Source organism: Oncorhynchus keta, chromosome 22, assembly GCF_023373465.1.
Source record: "Oncorhynchus keta strain PuntledgeMale-10-30-2019 chromosome 22, Oket_V2, whole genome shotgun sequence".
In the NCBI taxonomy this organism is placed as follows: Eukaryota; Metazoa; Chordata; class Actinopteri; order Salmoniformes; family Salmonidae; genus Oncorhynchus; species Oncorhynchus keta.
The window spans coordinates 31142494-31165597 of NC_068442.1; the positions used below are offsets into that span (position 1 = coordinate 31142494).

The 23104-nt window shown below is 42.2% G+C and overlaps 2 long non-coding RNA genes across 3 annotated transcripts; one reads left to right on the forward strand and one right to left on the reverse strand.

The window, feature by feature from the left end:
- Positions 1 to 5095: 5095 nt before the first annotated feature.
- On the reverse strand, positions 5096 to 21248 carry LOC118401317 (uncharacterized). 2 transcript variants are annotated; one of them, XR_004829228.2, is made up of 5 exons: positions 20659 to 21248; positions 20395 to 20488; positions 9702 to 10076; positions 7502 to 9515; positions 5096 to 6000 (listed from the first exon to the last, which is right to left on the reverse strand). It is a non-coding gene; the product is annotated as an uncharacterized LOC118401317 (long non-coding RNA). The 2 variants fall into 2 exon arrangements; XR_008075513.1 differs by lacking the exons at positions 20395 to 20488; positions 20659 to 21248 and having other exon boundaries at positions 9702 to 10262.
- Positions 6520 to 12008, forward strand: LOC127910625 (uncharacterized). Its single transcript, XR_008075511.1, has 2 exons — positions 6520 to 7083; positions 11230 to 12008. It is a non-coding gene; the product is annotated as an uncharacterized LOC127910625 (long non-coding RNA).
- Positions 21249 to 23104: the final 1856 nt, after the last annotated feature.

Sequence of the window (23104 nt, forward strand, 5' to 3'; positions counted from 1 at the left end):
TCAACTCGCACATTATTTCCCCTTGCTTCCAGTCTAGCTTTTAGTTTGGTACAGCGGAAGTTAATATAAGACTCGCTGTCTGCCGTTCGACCTCGGAAACAATGTTTCACTTTTGAATTTCCATCTCTACCATATATGGGGAGTGAACCGTGCCCAAGACAAGCCTAGACAACTTTTTCTGAGCCAGGCAAAATCACACACCAAAGTCATAAATATGGGCATATCCAAGTAAATGCCAATAGAAAAAAAGCTCAAACAAACATGTGTACTGTCATTCCATGTTTGACGTGACTTAGTTAGCTAGAGTTGGCCAGCTAGATAGCTAGCAAGTGACAATCATATTATCATCCAGCCTGCATAGCAACCATTGAGTTTAGAAAGGACGAGCAGTACTTTTGTATAGCAACTATGCAACAACAAAAAAGTATGACTGGGTCGCTCGTGTCTGTAGCAGCCAAAATAACTAACAACCAGATTATTGTCCAGACTACATTTTCTGGAGGAAGAATGCAATTGTATGAATTTACTTGTCAAAATAATGTTTTAATGAAAAAAATGCAATTCATTGTTATTTTAATAAGTTGGTAACAGTTTATAAAAACATTATACAATGGACATAATGTCTATTTACTGTGTTCCATCTGACTGCACAATCCACTGTCTCATCAGCCCAGTCAGGCAATTTCTAAACTTGATCTGCACTATAAAAAGCATCTAGACATTATCTCACATTTCTTTTAGACTAGCATTTAGTTTTCAACAGCAGAGATTTGTATAAACGCAACATTGTTTCAATATTCAAATTCGATCTCCAGCTGTCTCATAGTAATGAACGTGTCGGGTTAGTCGGGATGAGACAGACAGGCAGGCAGCCTTTCTCAGCCAGTAGAAATCATGAATCAGCATCATTTTTATGTACAGTCATGGCCAAAAGTTTTGAGAATGACACAAATATTAATTTTCACAAAGTCTGCTGCCTCAGTGTCTTTAGATATTTTTGTCAGATGTTACTGTGGAATACTGAAGTATAATTACAAGCATTTCATAAGTGTCAAAGACTTTTATTGAAAGGCTTTTTATTGGCTTTTATTGCTGTCAATTAACTTCTGGGCCACATCCTGACTGATGGCAGCCCATTCTTGCATAATCCATGCTTGGAGTTTGTCAGAATTTGTGGGGTTTTGTTTGTCTACCCTCCTCTTGAGGATAGACCACAAGTTCTCAATGGGATTAAGGTCTGGTGAGTTTCCTGTCCATGGACACAAAATATCAATATTTTGTTCCCCGAGCCACTTTTGTCTTATGGCAAGGTGCTCCATCATGCTGGAAAAGGCATTGTTCGTCATCAAATTGTTCCTGAATGATTGGGAGAAGTTGCTCTCGGAGGATGTGTTGGTACCATTCTTTATTCATGGCTGTGTTCTTAGGCAAAATTGTGAGTGAGCCCACTCCATTGGCTGAGAAGCAACCCCACACATGAATGGTCTCAGGATGCTTTACTGTTGGCATAACACATGACTGATAGTAGCTCTCACCTTGTCTTCTGCGGGCAAGCTTTTTTCCGGATGCCCCAAACAATCGGAAAGGGGATTCATCAGAGAAAATTAATATCAGTCTGTCCCTGATGTTTTTCCTGGAGAGAAATGGCTTCTTTGCTGCCCTTCTTGACACCAGGCCATCCTCCAAAAGTCTTCGCCTCACTGTGCGTTCAGATACACTAACACCTACCTGCTGCCATTCCTGAGCAAGCTCTGTACTGGTGGTGCCCCGATCCCGCAGCTGAATCGATTTTAGGAGACGGTCCTGGCGCTTGCTGGACTTTCTTGGGCGCCCTGAAGACTTCTTCACAACAATTGAACCGCTCTCCTTGAAGTTCTTGATGATTCGATAAATGGTTGATTTAGGCGCAATCTTACTGGCAGCCATATCCTTGCCTGTGAAGCCCTTTTTGTGCAAAGCAATGATAATGGCACATGTTTCCTTGCAGGTAACCATGGTTGACAGACGAAGAACAATGATTCCAAGCACCACCCTCCTTTTGAAGCTTCCAGTCTGTTATTGAAACTCAATCAGCATGACAGGCATCCTCGTCAACACTCACACCTGTGTTAATGAGAGAATCACTGACATGATGTCAGCTGGTCCTTTTGTGGCAGGGCTGAAATGCAGTGATTTTTTTTGGGGGGGGGGGGGTTTAGTTCATTTGCATGGCAAAGAGGGACTTTGCAATTAATTGCAATTCATCTGATCACTCTTCATAACATTCTGGAGTATATGCAAATTGCCATCATACAAACTGAGGCAGCAGACTTTGTGAAAATTAATATTTGTGTCATTCTCAAAACTTTTGGCCATGACTATACATACACAAATAAATATCTATAGAAAAAAGGTCTAATGAAATGCAGCTAGTTTGAAGTGATTTGTTATCTATGTTTTTGGCTAGTTCCTCTGAAACAATAGCGTCTTGACGAGAGAGCACATTTTCTATACCAGGTGAATTCGCGTATCATTAGTTCATTGTTATGGATGTATCAAAAAAATGTCACTAGAAAACAGCTTAAACCACTGCCGGCCCGCTCATTAGACAGGATTAGGTCACGTCCAACAACACATAAACACATAAAACCTCACATGAATCTACCCAAAAACATTGACAATTTCTCTCAACCAGTGGTATATGGGCATTTTAGGTGAACACTGATGACACCCTTTGATAAGCAGTGCCCACTTTATCAATGGCAAGGGCGCAAAACAGGTTGCTGTTGGAGAGATGCATGTCCGCAGCTCTCCACCAACGTTCCGTCAAAAAAACTATCCAACTTAAAAAAGGATATGGTAGAAAGAATATGTCGCTTTTTCTGTAGTCTGTAGGCTGGAGATAAAATGTATGACAACATAATGAGAATGACACTTTTTACATCATGCAGGTTTCTCCAATCATATAGCCTAACCTAAATGGCACTCAATCAAAAAAAGAAAAAGTGCTGTCATGTTAACAAACAACATATCCCTGACCAGGTGAATTCAGGTGAAAGCTTTGATCCCTTACTGATGTCACTTCAATCAGTGTAGATGAAGGAGGGGAGACAGGTTGAAGAAGGATTTTTAAGCCTAAAGACAATTGAGAAATGGATTCCTGTGGATCACTTAACACCTTGTAGAGTCCATGCTTCGACAAATTGAGGCTGTTCTGAGGGTAAAAGAGGGTGCAACTCAATATTAGGAAGGTGTTTCTAATGTTTTGTACACTCAATGTGTGTATATATATATATATATATATATACAAAAAAAGAAAAAAAGAAAGGGAACACTAAAATAACACATCCTCGATCTGAATGAATGAAATATTCTTATTAAATACTTTTTTTCATTACATAGTTGAATGTGCTGACAATAAAATCACACAAAAATTATCAATGGAAATCAAATGCATCAACCCATGGAGGTCTGGATTTGGAGTCACACTCAAAATTAAAGTGGAAAACCACACTACAGGCTGATCCAACTTTGATGCAATGTCCTTAAAACAAGTCAAAATTAGGCTCAGTAGTGTGTGTGGCCTCCACGTGCCTGTATGACCTACAACGCCTGGGCATGCTCCTGATGAGGTGGCGGGTGGTCTCCTGAGGGATCTCCTCCCAGACCTGGACTAAAGCATCCGTCAACTCCTGGACAGTCTGTGGTGCAACGCCACGTTGGTGGATGGAGCGAGACATGATGTCCCAGATGTGCTCAATTGGATTCAGGTCTGGGGAACGGGCAGGCCAGTCCATAGCATCAATGCCTTCCTCTTGCAGGAACTGCTGACACACTCCAGCCACATGAGGTCTAGCATTGTCTTGCATTAGGAGGAACCCAGGGCCAACCGCACCAGCATATGGTCTCACAAGAGGTCTGAGGATCTCATCTCGGTACCTAATGGCAGTCAGGCTACCTCTGGCGAGCACATTGAGGGCTGTGCGGCCCCCCAAAGAAATGCCACCCCACACCATGACTGACCCACCCTCAAACCGGTCATGTTAGAGGATGTTGCAGGCAGCAGAACGTTCTCCACGGTGTCTCCAGACTGTCACGTCTGTCACATGTGTTCAGTGTGAACCTGCTTCCATCTGTGAAGAGCACAGGGTGCCAGTGGCGAATTTGCCAATCTTGGTGTTCTCTGGCAAATGCCAAACGTCCTGCACGGTGTTGGGCTGTATAAGCACAACCCCCACCTGTGGACATCGGGCCCTCATACCACCCTCATGGAGTCTGTTTCTGACCGTTTGAGCAGACACATGCACATTTGTGGCCTGGTGGAGGTCATTTTGCAGGGCTCTGGCAGTGCTCCTCCTGCTCCTCCTTGCACAAAGGCGGAGGTAGCGGTCCTGCTGCTGGGTTGTTGCCCTCCTCCACGTCTCCTGATGTACTGGCCTGTCTCCTGGTAGTGCCTCCAAGCTCTGGACACTACGCTGACAGACACAGCAAACCTTCTTGCCACAGCTCGCATTGATGTGCCATCCTGGATGAGCTTCACCACCTGAGCCACTTGTGTGGGTTGTAGACTCCGTCTCATGCTACCACTAGAGTGAAAGCACCGCCAGCATTCAAAAGTGACCAAAACATCAGCCAGGAAGCATAGGAACGGAGAAGTGGTCTGTGGTCACCACCTGCAGAACCACCCCTTTATTGAGGGTGTCTTGCTAATTGCCTATAATTTCCACCTGTTGTCTATTCCATTTGCACAACAGCATGTGAAATGTATTGTCAATCAGTGTTGCTTCCTAAGTGGACAGTTTGATTTCACAGAAGTGTGATTGACTTGGAGTTACATTGTGTTGTTTAAGTGTTCCCTTTTTTTTAGCAGTGTATATACACATACACACACATACTGAACAAAAATATAAGTGTGAAATAAAATATCAAATGTTTTTCCCATATGCCCAAAAAATGTATTTCTCCCAAATATTGCGCACAAATGTGTTTACATCCCTGTTAGTGAGCATTTCTCCTTTGCCAAGATAATCCCCCTGACAGGTATGGCATATCAAGAAGCTGATACCCCTTGTATATAGCCTCATTATTGTTATTTTATTGTGTCACTTTTTTTTTTTTTTTTTTTTTTACTTTAGTTTATTTTGCAAATATTTTCTTAACTCAATTTCTTTAACTGTATTGTTGGTTAAGGGCTTATAAGTAAGCATTACACGGTAAGGTGAAATGTTGTATTCGGTGCATGTGACAAATACATTTGGATTTGATTAGCACACTCCTTCTTCAACTTGAAATGTCTTGTCTGAGAAGAAATTGTGATAAATCCCCATAATTTCTACACGTCCATTTGAAAAGCAGAAAATCCTCAATCAGAACCTTAAGTCATTCCTCTCATTATCTATTGCACTCCTCTGACCCTGGCTATGAAGGGTCTTCACTGCAATCTCCATCGTGGCCAGCATCAAGGATGCTCCTCTTGCCTCCTGTCTCTACCTTCACAGAACACCCCAACCTGGGGCGGCAGGGGTTAGAGCGTTGGACTAGTAACCGGAAGGTTACAAGTTCAAACCCCTGAGCTGACAAGGTACAAATCTGTCGTTCTGCCCCTGAACAGGCAGTTAACCCACTGTTCCTAGGCCGTCATTGAAAATAAGAATTTGTTCTTAACTGACTTGCCTGGTTAAATAAAGAAAAAAATTTAAAAACCTGACTGTCATCCATATGTGGTAGGTTACTTCCTTTAATAAATGTGCCTCTATCTCCACCTGCAGGTAGAAATGAGAAACACAATGATACTTGCACAGCATTAAGAGACATAATTTTTTTTTTAAATAGAAAAAAATATATGTGAGAGGTGAGAGACTGTCCTCCTCAGGGAGAGTCCAGGGTGTCCAGAGAGTCATGGGTGAAGTCCTCCTCAGCAGAGAGCCGAGGGCTGCTATAGCTGGTGCAGTGAGGCCGTGCTCGGCTATGCCCACTGCCAAAATCGCTGTCCAGCCACAGGCCAGAGTAGCCATGCTGACCCTGAAACACACACCGACAAGTGACATTGCTTGGGTCAAGAAAAACAACAGTTGAATTTTGCTCAATTTGTAAATTGGGAGGTGCCGGAACAAAAAGTGAGCCCTATGGGGCTCTTGAAAAAGAAAATCACCTTTTATAATAAAGAATTGCATGCATTATCATCGCTTTTGTGTACTGGCATAGAGCAGTAAAGTAGAGGCGCTTGCAGAAGTTGCCCATAGGAAAACACTTTTGTAGCCTGGGTTCCGGAAAAAATGTGGCCTTTTATAAACCTTTTATAATCAATTCTACATACTTTTATTTGACTGGAGACTTTAGCAGAATACGTTTTAATACCTCTCAAATTATCGAAATGACAGGCTACTTTGACAATGAGATCAATAAAACGACCATGTCTTGAATCCATCAATAACATAGGTGTGTGGAGACATATTGTACAATATGAGAAGGGATTTTATTTTTAAAGCATTCAATTTTCACTGACTCACCCAATGATGCCCAACTCACTCACCGGTAAAGGCCGAAGTGCTACTGCCAAAACCTTGTCGATCTCTCTCTTGTTTTACTTTGTAAAACAATGCTGTTTGCTCAATAGCGCTATTTGTAAATTGATCACTTTCGTAGCTTACAGACAGATTAGTCTTCTCTTTTCAGCAGAATACATTTGCTTTACAAACTGTGTTTTCACGCGAATGTATTTGAAATACTTGTTTTACATGCATACTGTTCCCTGACCGTATGCCCGGTGTACATAGCACAAGATGCCTTGCGGTGAAACACCGCTTCTGATTCATTTTCAATGGAAGGTAAAAAAGCGAAGAGTCTGAGGACATTTGGGTGGTGCGTGGTAGCTGGTGAAAAATATACAACTTTTCCCAACTTTACACAAATAACCAGCGGCGACCGCTGTGTGATGACCAATCATATCGATTGGTTCCCATGACGAATTTGACGCGTTGCGACCCAAGGCTGGAGACTTCCTACAGATCATTGTCTATTTGTGTACTTCTTGTATGTATACAGCCTATTCTACATTAAAGTTTTTTTTTTTAAATGAGACTTTCTTCATCGATGGAAGTAAATGTAAGTTATTATAACGTCATTACGAATCCTGCAAAACAAATGTACAGTTGATAGGAATATGTTAGTTAATGTAGACAAACGATTATGCATATTGTTATATCATTAAGTTCATTTACGAAAATCGCGATTTAGCAAACTAGCTGGCTAGTTAACATTAGCCAGCTAGCTGGCTAGCTTTATGGGTGTTGCGACATGAGTATGAACTTGTCTTCCTGGTTGTTTAATGTTTTAGGGACTCCTGAAACAACTAGCAAACCAGACTCGTCTTGTGAAAGAATCTAGCTAGCTAAAGCATTTACTGCGAATCGAATGTACAATCTTGTAATCTTGCCTTGCTGATATATGCAATTCAGATCGATGAAATAACGTAGTTAGCTAACTATTTTCTTGCTTATTGTGCAGTCGAGGATAAACATACCTGTATGCCCATGGATGTGTAGCTAGCGTTGTAGCCGATCTGTGTATGGACCCTAAAACGTTAGGTTTTACATAGTAGTTCAGAACCTAGCTATGAACCTCAACTATCATAGCCAGTTGTATCAACTTCAAAACAGTGAATGACATTGACGAAGCTGATGGATTGACTAGAATGTAACTTTGTGCCAAGGATGCAAGTCGTATATTTTTTTTTATTTTTTTTATTTATTTATTTATTTCACCTTTATTTAACCAGTTAGGCAAGTTGAGAACAAGTTCTCATTTACAATTGCGACCTGGCCAAGATAAAGCAAAGCAGTTCGACAGATACAACGACACAGAGTTACACATGGAGTAAAACAAACATACAGTCAATAATACAGTAGAAACAAGTCTATATACGATGTGAGCAAATGAGGTGAGAAGGGAGGTAAAGGCAAAAAAGGGCATGGTGGCAAAGTAAATACAATATAGCAAGTAAAACACTGGAATGGTAGTTTTGCAGTGGAAGAATGTGCAAAGTAGAAATAAAAATAATGGGGTGCAAAGGAGCAAAATAAATCAATAAATGAATTAAATACAGTTGGGAAAGAGGTAGTTGTTTGGGCTCAATTATAGGTGGGCTATGTACAGGTGCAGTAATCTGTAACATGCTCTGCCAGTTGGTGCTTAAAGCTAGTGAGGGAGATAAGTGTTTCCAGTTTCAGAGATTTTTGTAGTTCGTTCCAGTCATTGGCAGCAGAGAACTGAAAGGAGAGGCGGCCAAAGAAAGAATTGGTTTTGGGGGTGACTAGAGAGATATACCTGCTGGAGCGTGTGCTACAGGTGGGAGATGCTATGGTGACCAGCGAGCTGAGATAAGGGGGGACTTTACCTAGCAGGGTCTTGTAGATGACATGGAGCCAGTGGGTTTGGCGACGAGTATGAAGCGAGGGCCAGCCAAAGAGAGCGTACAGGTCGCAATGGTGGGTAGTATATGGGGCTTTGGTGACAAAACGGATTGCACTGTGATAGACTGCATCCAATTTGTTGAGTAGGGTATTGGAGGCTATTTTGTAAATGACATCGCCAAAGTCGAGGATTGGTAGGATGGTCAGTTACAGGGGTATGTTTGGCAGCATGAGTGAAGGATGCTTTGTTGCGAAATAGGAAGCCAATTCTAGATTTAACTTTGGATTGGATATACGTGTAGTTATTACCATACATGAGATCCCCACATTGTAGCCCGTACATGTAATATATTCTCTAATCATGTACTCTACCATGGCAAATAGAGGTGCAGTTCAGGTATGAATTAATGAATTAATGTAATTTCAGTCATATCCAATACCAGGAGTATCAAATTCCAGTCTTTGAATGATGCTGTGTCTGCGTGTATGCACTTCAACAGTGTTTGCCAATCTTGGTCCTGGGACATCAATGGTTACACATTATTTAACTAGTTAAAGGTTGATTTGTAATTCATATAAACAGAAATAGAATATAATTGAAAAACATTACACTACACTACACTTCCTATGCATCATGTAAATACTCTAAAACCGGTTCATCTCAATATCTAATTTCCTTCATTTGCGTTGATCTAGCACAGAATAGGTGTAGTATTTAATCAAATGAGAGACTTAATTTCAACCAGTAGAGAATGTGAAATGCTTTATTGAAAGAAGTTAATTATCCAAGTGTTATAAATACATGCATTATAAATATTCTAATTGTAATACTATATTATAAATACAAGTTCAATCTTTACTTCAATGCACATCTGTTGTGCATTATAAAAACAGAGGAAGAAAGAGGTGGCAAGAGAGGTGTAAAAGACAGAAAGGGAAAGAGGTAAGAACAGAGGAGCAGGGAAGGCAGCATATGATTAATGAATTACAGTGCTACCCTAATGTTCTCTCAGTTCATCATAATGACATAACCTTTGGGGCTGACTAGAGACACTTATTTTAAGAGCGGGTGAGGTGGCGATGACTGGACTGGGGGTTGGCATCCTCTCTCACATCAAAACATACCTGTAGATGAGAGAGAGAGAGAGCATGTGTTTTTTTTAGTCTAACACTGTCAGTCATAATCAGGAGGTGAAATGCAAAACTGACCTTGGATCATTAACTCTGGGACTACTGCATCTCTATCTGTATTTCAATGTAAAGCATCTCTTTAATAATACTTCCTCTTGGCCTGACCAAGTAACCTCTCACCTCTGATCATTCTGTGCACTCTATGTAGCAAGTTCAGATGCAGGAGGGGTTCACAGACACGGCTGATATAACCTAGAAGTGAAGGCGAGAGACTGTTATTGAGAAAATAAGGTCGTTAAAGGGACAGTGTTTGAACAAGAATCTGTGTGTGGCCTCACCTGGTGTCCACACAAAGTGGCTGCAGAGTACTTTATGCTGAAAAACATGAACGGACACACGAGGACAAGCAATATAGAGTAGTATGACCGACAAGAGCTTCTGGACATCAGAACTGCGATTACTCACCTCCAGATTAGACTAAGAGTTTTTCTTCAATGAGTCGGACAGGAGGGAGATACTACAGACCCCCGACCAGGCCCAGATACCCAGCCTTCGCTGGAGAAGGAAAAAGAGATTTTGCGGAAAAAGGTCAGGGTGCCGTGTGAGGATCAGGCAACGAGTGGCTAATCTGCCTTTGCCTTCCGTCCTGCTTGCTAACGTTCAATTGCTGGAAAATAAATGGGACGAACGGAAAGCACGTATATCCTACCAACGGGACATTAAAAACTGTAATATTTTATGTTTCACAGAGTCGTGGCTGAATGACGACATTAAGAACATACAGCTGGTGGGTTATACACTATCGGCAGGATAGAACAGCAGCCTCTGGTAAGACATAGGGTGGGGGCCTATGCGAACTGAGCACCGGGATAATTCCTGGTGGGCTGGTCAACCTCTGGGCAGGTGGGACGCCTGCCTTTTAAATTTTTTACTACTAATAAAAAAGTTGGCAGAATGTTGAGCAACACGGGCCAACCCCCTTCCCCCAGGTTCGTTGGTCTGTTCCAAACTAATAGGCTGACACCACACCGCTCGCATCGCGTTGCAAAATAAATTTAGAAATCTATGTTATTCAATTATTGCACCCACACTGCTCGCGCGAGCCAACGAGCGTCTGCGTTGCCAAGGGCTAAAATAGAACTCCTTTTCATTTCTGACGCTGATCGCGTTGCCTCTCCCATCTCCTCATTGGTTTATAGAAGCAGGTACCCACGTGCCATCTCCTCATTGGTTATACTCACGTGCCATGAGTCACTGGCTTACTGGGGCTCTCTCATGCCGTCCCTAGAGGGGGTGCGTCACCTGAGTGGGTTGATTCACTGTTGTGGTCATCCTGTCTGGGTTGGCGCCCCCCTTGGGTTGTGCCGTGGCGGAGATCTTTGTGGGCTATACTCAGCCTTGTCTCAGGATGGTAAGTTGGTGGTTGAAGATATCCCTCTAGTGGTGTGGGGGCTGTGCTTTGGCAAAGTGGGTGGGGTTATATCCTTCCTGTTTGGCCCTGTCCGGGGGTGTCCTTGGATGGGGCCACAGTGTCTCCTGACCCCTCCTGTCTCAGCCTCCAGTATTTATGCTGCAGTAGTTTGTGTCGGGGGGCTAGGGTCAGTTTGTTATATCTGGAGTACTTCTCCTGTCCTATTCGGTGTCCTGTGTGAATCTAAGTGTGCGTTCTCTAATTCTATCCTTCTCTCTTTCTTTCTCTCTCTCTCAGAGGACCTGAGCCCTAGGACCATGCCCCAGGACTACCTGACATGATGACTCCTTGCTGTCCCCAGTCCACCTGGCCATGCTGCTGCTCCAGTTTCAACTGTTCTGCCTTACTATTATTTGACCATGCTGGTCATTTATGAACATTTGAACATCTTGGCCATGTTCTGTTATAATCTCCACCCGGCACAGCCAGAAGAGGACTGGCCACCCCACATAGCCTGGTTCCTCTCTAGGTTTCTCCCTAGGTTTTGGCCTTTCTAGGGAGTTTTTCCTAGCCACCGTGCTTCTACACCTGCATTGCTTGCTGTTTGGGGTTTTAGGCTGGGTTTCTGTACAGCACTTTGAGATATCAGCTGATGTATGAAGGGCTATATACATAAATTTGATTTTGATTTGATTTATACCCACGTGGGTGATTGAAATACTAACTGTTTTGCCGGTCGTCGTGGTAATACTATGAAAGTTTAGATGCCAATCACCATATAAGTTCAAAGATGAAAAAGCTGTGAAGGAAGAGAGATGACTAGAAATGATTCGGTTGGCCATTTATGTGTGGATTAATTGTCGGAGTAGAGGACCTTGTGCATTTCAGGTAAAATAACAACTCAATGTTTATATCCCAGGACAAATTAGCTAGCAACAGCAAGCTAGCTAAATTGGACAAATTAGTTATCAAGTGCATGCTAAATTGCCATACATGTTTAATGTTTTTTGACCTGTCCCCAAATTAATTTAATTGTTTCTGAGTTAAATATTAAAAATATTTTTAAAATATTTTAACCTGTGTGTCATGATCGCATTTGGTGTAGGGGGACAAAATAAATGTATGCATGATAGCGCATGATGGCGCACTCGCGCAGCCGGTTTGGGTTCCGTATTATGTCTATGCAACCCATAGCCCCGCCCCCTTTGTCTCGCTCACACTCACATTGACACTGACAGTGACAGCTCGAAAACTAGCTACAATAGAAAATGGAAGAGCAGAGTAAAAAGGGTGGGGTTGAAAATTTAAGAGACAAAAGAATCAAGTCTTCACTCAAATGCAAGTAAATGTAAAAAAGAACTACTTATTTGGTACTATTACTACTAGTACCACCGATTCTAACATCAAAGTGCTAGACATTGGTTGCAAATAGTATACATATTGTAAAACCAATCAAGTCCTTTCCCACTCAAATGTATAGTTGGTGCGGGAGAATATGGCTACAGTGATTTGCTACTGTAGTTATGATCCTCATCGCCACGGTTCCTACCACTTCACCTCTTACTAGACAACGCATTGAAACTCAACATTATGCCAACAGTCCTGTGTGAACGGCGAGTAAAGCCACACAAAAAAACATGTTGTGTTGTCATTCATTCATTCACTTGATATTAAATAGTGGGGCTGCTGCAGTGTTTTTTTAGTTTTTCACAATTGGGCCTTTATTAGTTAATTTATATATTATTTTATTCATATCCAGTTTGATGATAGGTCCAGTCCAGTTTCAGTGGAAGTGAGCATTGATGTTGATGACAGGCCCAGTCCAGTTTCATTGGAAGTGAGCATTGATGTTGATGACAGGCCCAGTCCAGTTTCAGTGGCAGTGAGCATTGACGTTGATGACAGGCCCAGTCCAGTGGAAGTGAGCATTGATGTTGATGACAGGCCCAGTCCAGTGGAATTGAGCATTGATGTTGATGACAGGCCCAGTCCAGTGGAAGTGAGCATTGATGTTGATGACAGGCCCAGTCCAGTGGAAGTGAGCATTGACGTTGATGACAGGCCCAGTCCAGTGGAAGTGAGCATTGATGTTGATGACAGGCCCAGTCCAGTGGAAGTGAGCATTGATGTTGATGACAGGCCCAGTCCAGTGGAAGTGGAAGAGAGCGTTGATGACAGGCCCAGTTTCAGTGGAAGTGAGCATTGATGTTGATGACAGGCCCAGTCCAGTGGAAGTGAGCATTGATGTTGATGACAGGCCCAGTCCAGTGGAAGTGAGCATTGATGTTGATGACAGGCCCAGTCCAGTGGAAGTGAGCATTGATGTTGATGACAGGCCCAGTCCAGTTTCAGTGGAAGTGAGCATTGACGTTGATGACTGGCCCAGTCCAGTTTCAGTGGAAGTGAGCATTGATGTTGATGACAGGCCCAGTCCAGTAGAAGTGAGCATTGATGTTGATGACAGGCCCAGTCCAGTAGAAGTGAGCATTGATGTTGATGACAGGCCCAGTCCAGTAGAAGTGAGCATTGACGCTGATGACAGGCCCAGTCCAGTGGAAGTGAGCATTGATGTTGATGACAGGCCCAGTCCAGTGGAAGTGAGCATTGATGTTGATGACAGGCCCAGTCCAGTGGAAGTGAGTATTGATGTTGATGACAGGCCCAGTCCAGTAGAAGTGAGCATTGACGCTGATGACAGGCCCAGTCCAGTGGAAGTGGAAGAGAGAGTCAGAGAAGGCCAGGATGCCTTTTGAGTATTTCAAGAGACTGTCACGCCCTGGCCATAGAGAGACTTTTATTCTCTATTTTGGTTAGGCCAGGGTGTGACTAGGGTGGGCATTCTAGTTTCTTTATTTCTATGTATTCTATTTCTTAGTTTTTTGCCGAGTGTGGTTCCCAATCAGAGGCAGCTGTTTATCGTTGTCTCTGATTGGGGATCACATTTAAGTTGCCATTCTCCTTTTGGTGTTTGTGGGATCTTGTTTTTTTTTTGTTAGCTATGTGAAGACTGCAGAACGTGACGTTCGTGATTCTTTTTGTTTGGTGTGCAGAGTAATTCAAGAATCATGAACACTCACCGCGCTGCACCTTGGTCTCTTTCTGACAACAAACGTTACAGAGACCCAAGTCAGATGACCTAAAAACTTTTTTTTGTTTCCACCCTATGCGTGAATCTAAACCTTTTCTGTTTGGAAGACTGCACCAATCAGAAATGGCTGTCTTACAATGAAGAAAGCCATGCGTTATACTGTTCAATTTGTATGGCATTTCCAAAGCCTACTGACAGCAGTATTTTTATGAGTGGAATGACAGATTGGAAACATGTTCACCAAAGGGTAGAAGAGCACGAGAAGAGCAACATGCACAGAAGTAGTGCTGAGGCATACTGTTTAAGGTCCTCCAAGCAGACACTCAAAGTCTGCTCAGTGGCAGTCAGATGGAAAGTGAATTGAAGCCCCAAAATTGCCCTACCTGGAAGCAAAGGAAGTGGATGGTGGCAAATGTTCTACTTTTAAACTCGGACAAAACAGAGATGCTAGTTCTAGGTCCCAAGAAACAAAGAGATCTTCTATTGAATCTGACAATTCATCTTGATGGTTGTACAGTTGTTACTCTGGGCCCTGATCTCTCTTTTGACAAACATATCAAGACTGTTTCAAGGACAGCTTTTTTCCATCTACATAGCATTGCAAAAATCAGAAACGTTCTGTCCACAAATTATGCAGAAAAATACATTTAAGTCATTTAGCAGACGCTCTTATCCAGAGCGACTTACAAATTGGTGCATTCACCTTATGACATCCAGTAGAACAGTCACTTTACAATAGTGCATCTAAATCTTTTAGGGGGGGGGGGTGAGAAGGATTACTTATCCTATCCTAGGTATTCCTTAAAGAGTATTCCTTAAAAATGTACCCATGCTTTTGTCACTTCTAGGTTAGACTACTGCAATGCTCTACTTTCCGGCTCCCCGGATAAAGCAATAAATAGACTTAAGTTAGTGCTAAACACGGCTGCTAGAATCTTGAATAGAACCAACATTTTCTATCATATTACTCCTAACCTAACTGCTAACCTACAAAGCATTACATAGGCTTGCTCCTACCTCCTACCTACAAAATAGCTTCCAATACACTACTCAGCAAATTGGATGCAGTCTATCACAGTGCCATCCGTTTTGTTGGCCAAATGGCCTTTTTCCACCCACCACTGCGACCTGTATGCTCTAGTCAGTTGGCCCTCGCTACATATTCGTCGCCATACCCACTGGCTCCAGGACATCTACAAGTCTATGCTAGGTAAAGCTCTGCCTTATCTCAGCTCACTGGTCACGATAACAACACCCACCCATAGCACACGCTCCAGCAGGTATTTCTCTCTGGTCATCCCCAAAGCCAACACCTCCTTTAGCCGCCTTTCCTTCCAGTTCTCTGCTGCCAGTGACTGGAACAAATTGCAAAAATCACTGAAGCTGGAGACTTACATCTCCCTCACTAACTGTAAACTTCAGCTATCTGAGAAGCTAACCGATCGCTGCAGCTGTACATAGTCTATCGGCAAATAGCCCACAAATATTTACCTACCTCATCCCCATACTGTTTTTATTTACTTACTTTTCTGCTCTTTTGCACACCAATATCTCTACCTGTACATGACCATCTGATCATTTATCACTCCAGTGTTAATCTGCAAAATTGTAATTATTCGCCTACCTCATGCCTTTTGCACACAATGTATAGACTTTTTTTTTTTCGTATTGTGTTATTGACTTGTTAATTGTTTACTCCATGTGTAACTCTGTGTTGTCTGCTCACACTGCTATGCTTTATCTTGGCCAGGTCGCAGTTGCAAATGAGAACTTGTTCTCAACTAGCCTACCTGGTTAAATAAAGGTGAAATAAATAAAAAAAACTGTTACAGACTACAAAGGGAAGCACAGCCGAGTGCTGCCCAGTTACACGAGCCTACCAGACGTGCTAAATATCTTCTATGCTAGCTAATTTTCTCCAAGTTGCGCCGTGATTGGCTCAGTGTTCTGTCACTCATGGGGACACTACGTCACTGCAAAATCTATGGGTAGAGCTCGAAAACTCAAGCCCTTTCATTAACTTTGCTGATGACACAACAGTGGTAGGCCTGATCACTGACAACTATGAGACAGCCTATAGGGAGGAGGTCAGGGACCTGACCATGTGGTGCAAGGACAACAACCTCTCCCTCAATGTGATCAAGACAATGGAGATGATTGTGGACTACAGGAAAAGGAGGACCAAGCACGCCCCCATTCTTGTTGACAGGGTTGTAGTGGAGCAGGTTGAGAGCTTCAAGTTCCTTGGCGTCCACATCACCAACAAACTAACATGGTCCAAGCACACCAAGACAGTCATGAAGAGGGCATGAGAAAACCTATTCCCCCTCAGGAGACTAAAAAGATTTGGCATGGGTCCTCAGAACCACAAAAGGTTTTACAGCTGCACCATTGAGAGCATCCTGATGGGTTGCATCACTGCCTGGTATGGCAACTGCTCAGCCTCCGACCGCAAGGCACTACAGAGGGTAGTGCGTACGGCCCAGTACATCACCGGAGCAAAGCTTCCTGCCACCCAGGGCCTCTATACCAGACGGTGTCAGAGGAAGGCCTTAAAAATTGTCAAAGACTCCAGCCAGCCTAGTTATAGACTGTTCTCTCTGCTACTGCACGGCAAGCGGTACTGGAGCGCCAAGTCTCGGTCCAAGAGGCTTCTAAACAGCTTCTACCCCCAAGCCATAAGACTTCTGAACAGCTAATCAAATGTCTACCTATTTTTACCCCCCATTCTGCTGCTACTCTCAGTTATGCAAAGCCACTTTAATAACCCTACCTGCATGTACATAATTACCTCAACTACCTCAACACCGGTGCCCCCGCACATTGACACATTGACTCTGAACCAGTACCCCCTGTATATAGCCCCACTATTGTTATTTACTGCTGCTCTTTAATTATTTGTTTTTCTTATCTCTTACATTTATTTTAATTTTTTGGGGTCTTTTCTTAAAACTGCATTTGTTAAGGGCTTGTAAGTAAACATTTCACTGTTGTATTCAACGCATGTGACCAATACAATTTGATTTGCTACCATAGTTACAGTGGGGCAAAAAAGTATTTAGTCAGCCACCAATTGTGCAAGTTCTCCCACTTAAAAAGATGAGAGGCCTGTAATTTGCATTATAGGTACACTTCAACTATGACAGACAAAATGAGAAAAAGAAATCCAGAAAATCACATTGTAGGACTGTTTTGACTGTGTGAGAGTGAAGTCTCGCAATATTTGCGTTGCTGCACGTGCAACGTCATTTTGCTGACTCTCCCGATTACCTAATTCTCCTAACCTGCTGCGTAAGTTCTCCTAACTTGCTACGAAAAGACAATTTTGAAAAAAGCTGTATCTCTTCTAGACAAAACCCTTGTGCATCACACCTTTACTTCAGCCATGACGGAAAAGCACATGTGAAGTAATAGGATAACCACTATGATACCTAGTTAAGTGATATATCCTCCAAAGACGGTGTTTGAAGGATATATTGGCACGGTGTTGTTAGTGCCAATATGTCCTTCAAACACTGGCTTCGAGGGCATTATCACTTTTATACAATGGGTTACCAACATATTAAAATAATGATTGACGTATTTTCATTAAAAATGTTATTTTGATGAATTTATTCATACTATTTCATCCTTCAATGAGATATACAGTTGAAGTCGGAAGTTTACATACACCTTAGCCAAATACATTTAAACTCAGTTTTTCACTATTCCTGACATTATATTATATTATAAAAATACCCTGTCTTAGGTCAGTTAGGATCACCACTTTATTTTAAGAATGTGAAATGTCAGAATAATAGTAGAGATGATGCTGCCACCCCGTGCTTCACGGTTGGGATGGTGTTCTTCGGCTTGCAAGCCTCCCCCTTTTTCCTCCAAACATAGCGATGTTCATTATGTCCAAACAGTACTATTTTTGTTTCATCAGACCAGAGGACATTTCTCCAAAAAGTCCGATGTTTGTCCCCATGTGCAGTTGCAAACCGTAGTCTGGCTTTTTTTATGACGGTTTTGGAGCAGTGGCTTCTTCCTTGCTGAGCAGCCTTTCAGGTTATGTCAGTATAAGACTTGTTTTACTGTGGATATAGATACTTTTGTACCCGTTTCCTCCAGCATCTTCACAAGGTCATTTGATGTTGTTCTGGGATTTATTTGAACTTTTTGCACCAAAGTACATTCATCTCTAGGAGACACCGCACAGGAAGGAGATGCGTTCTATGACAGCTGCGTGGTCCCATGGTGTTTATACTTGCATACTATTGTTTGTACAGAAGAACGTGGTACATTCAGGTGTTTGGAAATTGCTCCCAAGGATGAACCAGACTTGTGGAGGTCTACAATTTTTTTCTGAGGACTTGGCTGATTTATTTTGATTTTCATATGATGTCAAGCAAAGAGGCACTGAGTTTGAAGGTAGGCCTTGAAATACATCCACAGGTACACCTCCAATAGACTCAACTGATGTCAATTAGCCTATCAGAAGCTTCTAAAGCCATGACATAATTTTCAGGAATTTTCCAAGCTGTTTAGTCAACTGCCATGGAGCAGGACTGGACGGTGTGCCTGGACGGTGTGCCTGGACTGGGCACCGGCGCAGAAGGAGGCTCCTGCCATGGAGCAGGACTGGACGATGCCTCAGCATAAAACACCTAATTTAGCCAGGAGAGCCAACTCAACCTCTGACTGTGGCCAACTCAACCTTCCTCTCTGGCACCGGACACTCCCGATCCCCAGCAACATGGGCACACCTACAGTTGAAACACACAACTTTTTCCGCCAAAACTACAAAATCCTCCACAATCCATGTTCTCCTACACACTTCCCACATCTTGGAATCACCCTCCAACAAACTGCTGTGGAATGACCATAATCGTGGCAACTGAAACACTGCAGTGGATTTGGCACAAAAGCTCTAACAGAATAACTCATATATTCTAACATGACTTTGTAGGGTAAAGACTGATTAAAAACTCAAAAGGCCAGAATGTGACACCTCTGTTCCACCACGTTCCCCACCGGGTTTGCATCACACCAAACGACAGGCGTCACAAACACCAGGGATCTTCAACTTCAATTGCTCCACCTCTACACTTAACACTACTCCAGAAATCACTCCTTTCAATAGTACCCTATTTCTAAGAGCAAAGCATGAAACAGATCTTGACCCGAGTTGCGTGGCACGGAGCACCAGCTCCCTCTGGGCGGAAGAAACACAAACAAACATCATAAGTCCACTTCGGGTTACCTTCACCGATTTAACAGTACTTTTCCACCAAACCTGATACCACATATGGACCAGCCAAAAGGCCTGGATCCACTTTCTCCAAGAATCTCACTCCCACTGGACCAAACTCATCTTTATCATAACTATGTCCATCGATGCAAGGCTTGGGCTCCGAGCTCCTCATCACACCTTCCAACTCACTTGAATCTCCATCATTCACTTCCATTTCACCTCCAGAACCCAGTCTGGCAGACATCCCACTGTGTTTGTACTTGACCCCAGTCTTCTTTGACACACCATCTCCCTTTTAATTGCCAACTTCATAAAATTCTAATTAAACCTCTGCTTTCCTCATTCTCTTTGACCTCTTCTCCTCCTCTGAAATTCACCCTTCCATGATCCTGTCCCAATATTTCTCTTGTCCTGGCTTTGCTAGCGGCCCGGTGGCATCCTGACGTAAATCCATCTCATAATCGTCCTACTCACCCCGGAAACATGTCTTCTCCGGGTAACGACATTTTCAGAGCATGAGCAGTGGCACAATTCCCTCCCATAGCAGTTTGTTAGACTGAGATCTCGTTCAAGCTGTAATCAGCTGTGTTTAGTACCTTACATATGGAGAACGTGATTGGCAGATGTAATCAGCAGAGATGGTACCTGGATAGTACACAAGTTTTTTTATTAATTGTATTTAATTTTTCAGATTTTTTTGTGGGGCCTTCAGCACCCTCAGCACCCCTACTTCCCGTGGCTATGGGTTAGAGGTTTAGTACTTGGCAGAGTTTGCCTGTCCAGATAGCGAACATAAAAGTAAGTATTTAGAAAAAAAAATTGCAAGAATTGACATTGCCAACAAACGGAAATGTGTTCAGAATAAATAAATATATCGAATATGTAATAAAAACAAAAATAAATAGCTCCTCCCTTGCCAGAGACCGATCATCTCGAAAACTACAGCTTTGGCCACTGAGCTAGCTATAGGCTTCGTCCCTCCACCTATCACAAAATATATTTAATTTAATCCATGCTCGAAAGAATACAAAGGGTAACAGTACAAGGAGCAACAAAAACAAAGACCATACATTTCGGTATTATGCTTCATCAGTGCTATACAAAGCATTGATTACGTCTCCTTGACATGATCGTTTACCTGATGCTGTTTTTGTTAATGTATGATGGGAGTCCATGGGTCACCGGTTTGCCTGGGAGTGGGTCCCTGGGCAAGAAATGGTTTTGAAGTCACCCTGAATGATTGTGATAAAAAAGAACAAAGGACTATGAATTTAAACAAACATGTTACCTGATCATGTAATATAACGCAATAATAACGTTACAGCGAACAATAGGAACTACTACTAACAGTAATAGTAAACACACACAAATCTCAGCCTTAACAACAATAACCACTACTCACTTTTACACGCGCAGCCCATGAATACACTGCCATAAATCCCACTCTTATGTCAACTGAAAGGAACAGTCATGGGGACTGACTGTATATATAGGGATCCAATACCACCGGCCCTTATTAGCTAGTGCATATATCAATAACCAATCCGAAGGTGAATGATCAGTTCATGTACAGAGTGGGCAACTGGGCACCAGTCGCTTGTCTGAGATCGCGGCTATGCGCTGATCGATATTTCCTCACTTGAGGAGAGCCAGACTCAGCGGAGCCAAACATAAATAATTGCGCACAAAAAACTCAGTCAATTAAATAGTGTCATGCAGTGCCCTCAGTAGGGGGAATTCTCTACTACAGTGTAATAATGTATGTAACGTTATTTCATGTACACATACTATTTTTTTGTCAAATATGGTTGCTGTTGAGTCGAGACGTCTATCTAGTAGTCCATGATTAAAGTGGGGAATAAATTTAGCATGTTGTTTACTACATTTTATATACATTTATTCTATATAATTGGACATAAAACTTTCCGACTAACAGAATATTCTCTGAAGAGCAGCTTGTTTCCATTAAACGGTCACTGCTATTCCCTTATTCGCCAGAAGAGTGTGCAAAGGAGCACATAAAAACGGAACCAGTGTGCTTAGCATCAGCTCATATTGAAACTGTCGTAGACTATGAAAAACGCCTTTTAAGGGCATGAGATTTACCGTGCGAGTGGCCTGGGTGTTATCAAGTCGGATGCAGTACAGTGGGCGCGATCCTCTGTCCAGGCGTTGTTGACGCATGCCAGATCATAAAATACCTATCCAGGCGTTGTAAAACTGCAATATGTAGCTTTTTGGGCGTCCCGACCAAATTCATATAGAAATGTTCGTTTTAAATCTGTCATTCTCGTTGAAAGAATCTCTAAAAAGCGGGTAGATATGTTCTATGTGTACTATTTCTTTGCTTCCCGTTCTTCAATTTATTTTTTTTGTCTATTACTTTCGGTTTTGTACACCATCTTGAAACATCTGAAAATACAATATTTTTAGTAATGGAATATATATTTTACAGAGGTTTAGATAGTACAATGATTCTCTACACTATACTTGATTGTTTTGTTACATACACTGAAATTAGGCGAGCTATTAGAAATTTAGAAAACGGGAAATGGTTGATCGAGTTCTGCATGGTGCATCTTTCAGTATCACTATCAGCTAACCACATCATAATATGTTATAGCAATCTGTCAGTCGATGGATGACACGCTGTATCTCATCATACGGTTCTCATGGCAGATATGCCGGTTTTTGACTAGCAGAAGTGACTTTTTGTACAGGTTAAGATAATTAACATGACAGGTTAGGAGAATGAGGTTACGGTTAAGAAAGGGGTTAGCGTTAGCTAAAATGCAAAAATTGGCCCCAACGAGACTGAAACATCTACAACCAAGCCTGCCCTGAGAACAGTCTTGTGCCGCATTCATAACAACTGGGAATTCAGAGTTTGGAAATCTCCAACTTCAGTGCATTCACGACAACTGGGAACTCGGGGGAAAAAACGATCTCTGTGTGGGAAAAATAGTTTAACGGTCCTCCAACTCAGAATTCCAAGTCGAAAACTCAGGCATCTTTCTAGAGCTACGACTGACCTTATATGGTTTGACCTCGTTTTTTCAAAGTTTCCAGTTGTCGTGAAAGCACCATTGGTTTCCACTAATGCCATGCTGCCGAGGACACAGTTGACGACGTGGCACGCAACCATTGGTTGATGCATGCAACATCTGAGCAGGGGAACGCAACAATTGACTGATTCGGGCTCACTCCATTTGTATAGGTGACGTTCCACTCATTTGTATAGGTGACGTCTACAGGTGTCTCTTGCACCTATCTGCAGAATGACGTTTATTCCTCAGTCAAAAACCAAGAACATTACAGGATTTGATTTTATATTCAGTTACAGTTGAAGTCGGAAGTTTACATACATCTTAGCCAACTACATTTGAACTCCGTTTTTCACAATTCCTGACATTTAATTATTGTTTAAATAAAATCCTGTCTTAAGTCAGTTAGGATCACCACTTTATTTTAAGAATGAGAAATGTCAGAATAATAGTAGAGATAACTATTTCAGCTTTTATTTCTTTCATCACATTCCCAGTGGGTCAGAAGTCTACATACACTCAATTAGTATTTGTTAGCATTGCCTTTAAATTGTTTAACTTGGGTCAAATTGTATTTATTTGATTTATTTCACCTTTATTTAACCAGGTAGGCAAGTTAAGAACAAGTTCTCATTTACAATTGCAACCTGGCCAAGATAAAGCAAAGCAGTTCGACACAGAGTTACACATGGAGTAAAACAAACATACAGTCAATAATACAGTATAAACAAGTCTATATACGATGTGAGCAAATGAGGTGAGATAAGGGAGGTAAAGACAAAAAAAGGCCATGGTGGCAAAGTA